The following is an 8,153-nucleotide window of genomic DNA, read 5'->3' as shown; positions in this document are numbered from 1 at the left end:
CATAACTAAAGAGGTTTCCAGACATTGCCAAGTGTCCCAGGAGGGGCAAAATTGACCCAACTGAGAAATACTGCTTTTAGCCTTCAGGATAATAGCTAAAGCAAATTAGATGGTTTAACTATTGAAAAAAATGACTATCCTACCAAGGATGAGTGATTTCCTGCCAAGCCTAAAATCCCAACCTAACCTAGAAAACAAAGGAGTTTTATTGGAAATCACTTGAGTTAAATGTAGTATTGCCAAGCAGAGCCGAGAGCTATTGAAGCAGACTCTCAGGGTCGGGGCTTTGTAACGAGCACCCCAAATGGTTCCTGTGCAGGCAGCTGGGCCTGTTGCTTTGGGTTTCGTTCAGGTGACATGGAAGCTGTGTATCACAAAGAGCTTTTGTTGAGGTCTCGGTTCACCTTTCTCCATAAATGCAAGTGTGTAGTGGGGACAATTTAAGCTCAGTGCAGCCAGTTTCAATCTTTTACTCCATTATATGGTCTTCCAGGTACACAGTAGACGGTGAATGTTAGAATAAATGAAAGGCCTGGATTTCTACTATTGTAGCCAGAAAGCTTTCAAGCAGGTGCCTTAGGAGGAAGGAGCACAGCATCACGTTGCCTCCTAGTGGCTGTCCCACTCTGGCTGTTACCTTAAGCTATCATGCCCCCAATTACTGTTGCATCAAGTTCACTTAGAAAGTTGTATAAGTTCTTTATACATTTTGGATATTAACCCCTTATCAGACATATCATTGGCGAATATGTTCTCCCATTCAGTGGGTTGTCTTTTCATTTTGTTGATGGTTTCCTTTGCTGTGCAAAAACTTCTTAGTTTGATGCAGTCCCACTTGTTCATTTTTTTTGTTTCCTTTGTCCGAAGAGATATATCAGAAAAAATACTGCTGCAAGTAATGTCTGAGATTCTGCTGCCTATGTTTTCCTATACGATTTGTATGATTCAACATCTTACATTTAAGTCTAATCCATTTTGAGTTTATTCTTGTGTATGGTTTAAGAAAATGGCCTAGTTTTATTTTTTTACGTGTATCTGTCCAATTTTCCCAACACCATTTATAGAATAGATGGTCCTCTCCCATTATGTTTTTGCCTCTTTGTCATATATTAATTGACCATAAAGACATGGGTTTATTTCTGGGCTCTCTGTTCTGTTCCAGTGATCTATATGTCTATTTTTAGGCCAGTGCCATGCAGTTTTGACATCAGGTAGCCCATCTCTGACTTTGTTTGTCTTTGTCAGGATTGCTGAGGCTATTCAAATTCTTTTGTGGAACCATATAAATTTTTGGAATTTCTAGTTCTATGCAATATGCCATTGGAATCTTGATAAGAATTGCATTGAATCTATAGATTGCTTTGGGTAGTATAGACATTTTAATGATGTTAGTTCTTCCAGTCCATGGACACGGTATATGTTTCTACTTATTATATACTATGAATATGGTACATGCTTCCACTTACTCATATCTTTATCAATTTCTTTCTTCAGTATATTATAATTTTTCAAGTACAGGTCTTTTACCTTCTTGGTTAAACTACAAGTGGTCCCCTTAAGATCAGGAACAAGACAGGGATGTCCACTTTCACCTCTCTTATTCAACATAGTACTGGAAGTCCTAGACACAGTAACCAGACAAAAGGAAGTAAAAGGCATCCAAATTGGAAGAGAGTTAAAACTGTATTTGCAGTTGACATGATACTGTACATAGGGAACCCTAAAGACTCCAACAAGAAACTACTAGAACTAATAAATTAATTCAGCAAAGTAGCAGGATACAATATTAGTATCCAGAAATCTGTTGCATTTTATATGCCAATAATGAACTAACAGGGAAATTAAGAAAACAATCCTATTCTCAGTTGCTTCAAAAAGAATAAAATACCTAGGAATAAATCTAACCAAGGATGTAAAAGACCTGCACTCAGAAAATAATAAGACACTGAAGAAAGAAATTGAAGAATATACAGATAAGTGGAAGCACATACTGTGTTCATGGACAGAAAGAATTAACATCATTAAAATGTCCATGCTACTCAAAGCAGTCTATAGATTCAATGCAATTCCTATTAAGATTTCAGTGACCTATTTCACAGAACTAGGACAAATATTTCAAAAATTTATAAGCAACCACAAAATGCCCTGTATTACAACAGTGATCCTGACAAAGGAGAACAAAGTTGGAGGAATCAGGCTACCTAATATCAAACTATACTATAAGATCATAGTAATCAAAACAGCATAGTTCTGGCATAAAAACAGACACAGGGATCAATGGGACAGAATAGAGAGCTCAGAAATAAACCCACACCTCTATAGTCAATTAGTATTTGGCAGAGGAAGCAAGCACATACAATGGGCTAAAGATAGTTTGTTCAATAAACGGTGTTGGGAAAATTGGAAAGATACATGTAGCAAAATGAAACTAGACCACCTTCTTATACTGCATAGGAGTACAAATTCAAAATGGATTAGAGACTTAAATCTTAGATCCAAAACCATTCAAATCCTGGAAGAAAACATAGGCAGTAAAATGTTGGACATTGCTCATAGCCATATTTTTTTCTAATGTATCTCCTCAGGCAAGGGAAGCAAACGACAAAATAAAGAAATGGGACTACATCAAACTAAAAAGGTTTTACACAGCAAACCATCAACAAAAATAAAAAGACAACCAATGGAATGGGAGAATATATTCTCTGATACATCTAATAAGGGGTTAATATCCAAAATTAATAAAGAACTTATAAAACTCAACACCAAAAAAGCAAACAATCCAATTAAAACATGGGCAAAGGACCTGAATATACACTTTTCAAAGAGGACATTCAGATGGCCAATAGACATATGAAAAGATGCTCCATATCACTAATCATCAGAGAAATGCAAATTAAACAACAATGAGATATCACCTCACACCAGTCAGAATGGCTGTCATCAATAAATCACCAAACAAGTGCTGGGGAGGATGTGGAGAAAGGGCAACATTTTTGCCCTGTTGGTGGGAATGCAGACTAGTTTAGCCATTGTGTGATGCGGACCCAGCTCACGGGATCCGTATGTTGTGGCTGTAATGGACAAATTTCACAGGGACTACTGAGTCCTGTGGAGGAAAAGGGACAGCACACTCTCTCAAGAGAAGAGCACACTGACCCTTGCCTTGACAGGCTTTTATTGCTTTTCTGGGCACATTACATTGAGGATGGTCCTCGTGTGGTTACCTTTTACAGAAAACAAAGGAAAGGATGTTGCTAATTACATCAAAAATGAAGGATATTTACAAATGTAAAGGGAAAAGTGGTTGAACTGGTTACACTGGTCCTTGGAAGGTTTAGAATAGATTTTAGGAAGTTACTTTAAAGATACATAGTAAAAGGTTTGCTGCCTCAATTTAGGGTGAGGGAGTTTTAGCAAAAGCAAGCCTCATAGCGGCCTAGGTACTATGCAGGCCTGATTCCCCACGGGAGAACCTATCCATGGGCGTGGGTCCTGTGTGCTGGACCCCGCTCCCCACTGGCTTTTCCGAGTGGGAGAAGGGCCCATGCCATGCAGCACGGTCTCCTATAACTGTGGAAAGCAGTATGGAGATAACTCAAAAAATTAAAAATGGATCTGCCTTTTGACCCAGCGATCCCACTTCTGGGAATGGATCTGAAGAAACCCAAAACACTAATTCAAAAGTACATTAGCACCCCTATGTTCATTGCAGCGTTATTTACAATTGCCAAGATATGGAAACAGCCCAAGTGTCCATCAGCAGATGTGTCGATAAAACAATGGTGGGACATTTACACAATGGAATACTATTCAGCCATAAACAAGAAGAAAAATTTACTCTTTGCAACAATATGGATAAACCTAGAGAACATAATGCTAAGTGAAATAAGCCAGTCAGAGAAAGACTAATACTTCATGATTTCACTCATTTGTGGAATCTAATGAACAAACTGAACTAACATGCAACATAGAGACAGACTCATAGATGGAGAGCAGGATGGCAGCTATGGCGGGGGTTAGGGGGTGGAGGGATCAAGCTAAAGGGAAAAAGGACTCATGGACATGGATAACAGGCTGGTGATTGCAGGGTAGGGTGGGAGAGAGTATAAGAGGACTAAATAGTAATGGGAAAAATACAGTAAAAATAAAAAACATCAAAAAATGTTTAGAGAACAAGAACACTAACAACGGCTCTTGGAAATTAAATAAATAAATGAAGCCAATTAAATAGAAGGTTTTATCAATAAAGTTCAGGGGTATCCCAGAACATAAAGCAAAAACTCAAATAGAGGGATAGGTAAGACTGAAAAAATTAAGATTCAACTTTTGAATAATAGGAACTCCAGGACGAGAACACAGAGGAAAGGAAGTCACTAAAAAATAAATTAAGAAAGTTTGGGATTAGCCAACGAACGTACATGCACAACCCATAGCCACAGACAATAGTGTGGTAATGTCCAGGGGAGGGGGGATGCTGAGTGGAGGCAGGCAAAGGGGCTGAAATGGGGACATCTGTAATAGCATCGAGTAAATATAAAATATAAAATATAAATAGAATCTTTAAAACAAGAATACAATTGGCAAAGACAAATGACCAATTGGGAGAAAATATTTGTAACTTAACACAAAGGTCTAATATTCCTAATATACCAGAAAGTGTTTAAAAATGAACCAAAATAAAAGACCCCAAATCTCCTAGAAAAATAGACGAATTTGAATTCACAAAGAATATGAATTTTCATATGGTTCTTAACCATATGAAAAGATGCTCAACTCCACTTAAACACAGCACCAATTAAAAGTACATCAAGATATTTTTTATCCACCAGATTGCCAGAATTGAACAGTTTAACAATACACACTGATGATGGGTTTGTGGGGAAACCAGAATTCTTATGCATTGTTGATGGAATGCAAAATGGTACAACCTTATAAGGAGAGGAATTTAGCAATAGTTAACAAAGTTATGTATGAATCTACCCTGAAGATACACCTCTATAACAATATGAAAAAACACATGTACAAAGGTGTTTTTTACAGTAATTTTTGTAACTCAAAAATAATGGAAAGTACCTGAATATCTAAGGTGACCGAAAAAACAATGGCATGTCCATTCAGTCATGCAGCTTAAAGAAAGAACATTATTGGGTCAATTGACAAAACAAACACAAATCTGGATTAAATAAAATTATTGTATTAATGTTAAATGTATAAATGTTGAGAACTAAGCCGTGGATATATGAGAGAATAATATCTCTGTCCTTAGGAAACACACACTGAAATATTTAGGGATAAAGGATCAGTGTGTGAGTGTGAGTGTGTGTGTGTGTGTGTGTGTGAGTGTGTAAGTGTGTGTGTGTGCTGATATGCTGGGAATTTGGCACCCAGAAAGCATCAGCTCAATACCCCTAGCGTGCGACAGATCTGATGTACCATCCAGGCACTGTGGGTGTAATCCGGAAGCACCCCCAACACCAGTTCCTAAGAACCCTTGTAGGAAACCCAATATTCCTGCATCCAATATTTCACGTACTGGTGGGTCAGCAGCAGCTGTTACACTTAGAGATCCACAGCATTCCAGTGTGCTCACCATTGCTAGCTTCTTTGCCCTCCCCGACTCCAAAAGGGCCCAAATACCTCTCAGGGAAATCTCACCTGGCTCTGATCACACCTCTGCTTTGAAGTACTTCGTACTTCAGGAAACTCAAAGGAACGGTAAGGCAGGTAACTAGATCATGGGGTTCGACCCTGGAAGATCACTCTCATAGGATAGTGGCATCTGACTCAAAAGATTCAATATAGTGGATTTAGGTGGGATCCAGCTCTGTGGTAACTTTCCCCTACTCTCCATGCTACTGCAGAGGATATTGCAGCCTCTGGGTGGCACTCCACACTCAGTAAACCCAGCTCTATCCGCTTGCTGGTGTTTTCACAGCCTTGCTAGTGAAGTTGGCAAATTTCTGTCATAATGCTCAAGTGAAAATTACCCTTCGGATATTTTAGATCAAGGTTTTGTCCTTCATGCTATTAAATTAATTAAGCAAAGAAGCCATTAGACTGAGGGGGTTCTAGTTTCAAGAATGACTGCTCTGTTGTGTGGAACGCTGTGGCTTCACCAGAACTTTCATTCAGACATTTGAACAGATCCTGAAGGTTTCCCTCACCAGCCCAAAGCAGAGATGAGATGGCCCTACCCGTGGACGGCGAGGCGTGGTCTTCACAGCAAAGTGCTGTTTGCCACTTTAAGCTGGAAGCCCTAATACGTAAATGTCTTCAACAATACAGGATAATTACATCCTGGTCTCTCACTAGAAAAAGACTGATTTTGAAGTAGGTTTTTTTGTTGTTGTTATAAATTCATGTCTCTGTACTCACCACAACGTCCAGCTTAATAAGCATGCTTAATAGAGATTTCTTTAATGAATCCGTGCCTTTTACAGTAGTTACCAGTATCTCCTCTGCCTGGTGCTCCTTCCCTAATTTTCCTGGTTGCCATGGCTTTACTCCATTTACATGTCCCCATGTGGGGGAGGCAGATGAAGCACTTTCCTTTTGGCGTCACAATAGTGCAGTTTTATGGAAAATGCTTGAATTCTGACTTGAGGTTGCGCTTACCTGAGCTTGGAGTGTTGATTGTCGCAGAGGGTTCAATAGCTCTTTAACAGAACCGTGTCTGTGAGTTGTTCTGAAAGGTGACATTAAATTTATCTTTAACAATATCCTTTAACAATGAACTGATAGCTCTTTGTTCTGTGTACTGCAGAGGAGGGCTCAGGGGTGTTGAGAGCCTTGGTGGGGAGACCACTGAAATAATGGAGGAGAGTTTGGGAAAGAGCACAACCTCTGTGACTGAGAATCAGTCCCAGTCCCGAAGCTGGGTTCGACAGAAGACTGGACTGGATTCTAGGCAGTTTGTAACCCCTATTCAAAAAACCAAAAAACAAACACTTCCCTTTTGCTTTCTTTTGAATTAGGTGTTGTTTTCTCTTATTTTATCATAGCTTTTTAGTGAAATATCTTAAGTTGTAATTCTTTGTGCTTGATAAAGAAGAGGAATGTTCTGATTTGTTGAAGGAAAAAGAAGGGTTTATTCTGTCAAGGTTGTAAGGGTGGCTGAGCTTCTGAACTTCTTACAGTTGACCCATGTGCAGGATAAGGAAGAGAACATTCCTGTTCATTTACCTGTCAGCAAGTAGCTTCTGGGCCAGGATGAGAGTCAGTCTGAAAGGTATTCGCCATAATAGAAAAATTTCCTTATTCTATGCCCTTCCTTAGAAGAGAGTCTTTAGAGCCAGAAAGCCTTCTCAAAATCTACCAGGGATCAAGGTCAGTTGAAGGTCTTTCATATTTATTTATTGTGGCTACTCTTCTTTCTCTCTCTCTCTCTTTTTTTTTTTTTTTACCTTGGAGCCCAAACATTATATTATTCACCTTTATAGCAAATGTACATTAAAGGAAGACCTCCATGTTTACACGAACTTTTCTTCACATAAAATTTTCAGGTTTGAGGTGGGATTTTGTTGCTTTTATTGTCAGAGATCCAGCAAAGCCTAAATTCTGCCCTGACAATCATCCCAACTCCTGAGAGCTCCCAAGGAAACAATGTGCATAAAGAATAATAGCAAACTTTGAGCCAAAGTACCACTTTGTTAGTAACTGAGCTACACCCAATAACCTCCATCATGGGCTCACTGGTGAAAAGTGAACTGGAAAATAGTGTAGGCCTACCTTGCTTCCCTCTCTCAGCCCCAGGTCTGAATCGAGGACCTGCACCTGCAGGCATTGTGTGGAGATGGGGGCACTGGTCCCCAAGTGAAGATTCCGAGCAGACATGAATAGAAGAGGAGTAATCAGGGCCAGGCTGGAAGGAGGGGAGGCTCATATCTGGATGCTGACCCTTCAGGGCATACTGCCCCTCACAAGATAGGAGTCAGTGAACTCCTTGGGCTGTGACCAACGAGATGGTAACTCTTCTTCTTTGAAGGGGTATGGGGAGATATAAAAGGTATTGGTGAAGGCAAAATCATGGGGAGAAAGGCCTTAAGTGTTCTTTCTCCAGTGTTTGCCATCAATGTCATTATCATTTTCATCATAATCTATAGCAGCATACTTTTATCGAGTCATTATTTTAAACCACACTCTATGATAGAGTC

This window comes from Desmodus rotundus, chromosome 1, assembly GCF_022682495.2.
Source record: "Desmodus rotundus isolate HL8 chromosome 1, HLdesRot8A.1, whole genome shotgun sequence".
Taxonomy (NCBI): domain Eukaryota; kingdom Metazoa; phylum Chordata; class Mammalia; order Chiroptera; family Phyllostomidae; genus Desmodus; species Desmodus rotundus.
The sequence above is the reverse complement of the archived record's forward strand: the minus strand, read 5'-3'. Positions refer to the sequence as shown.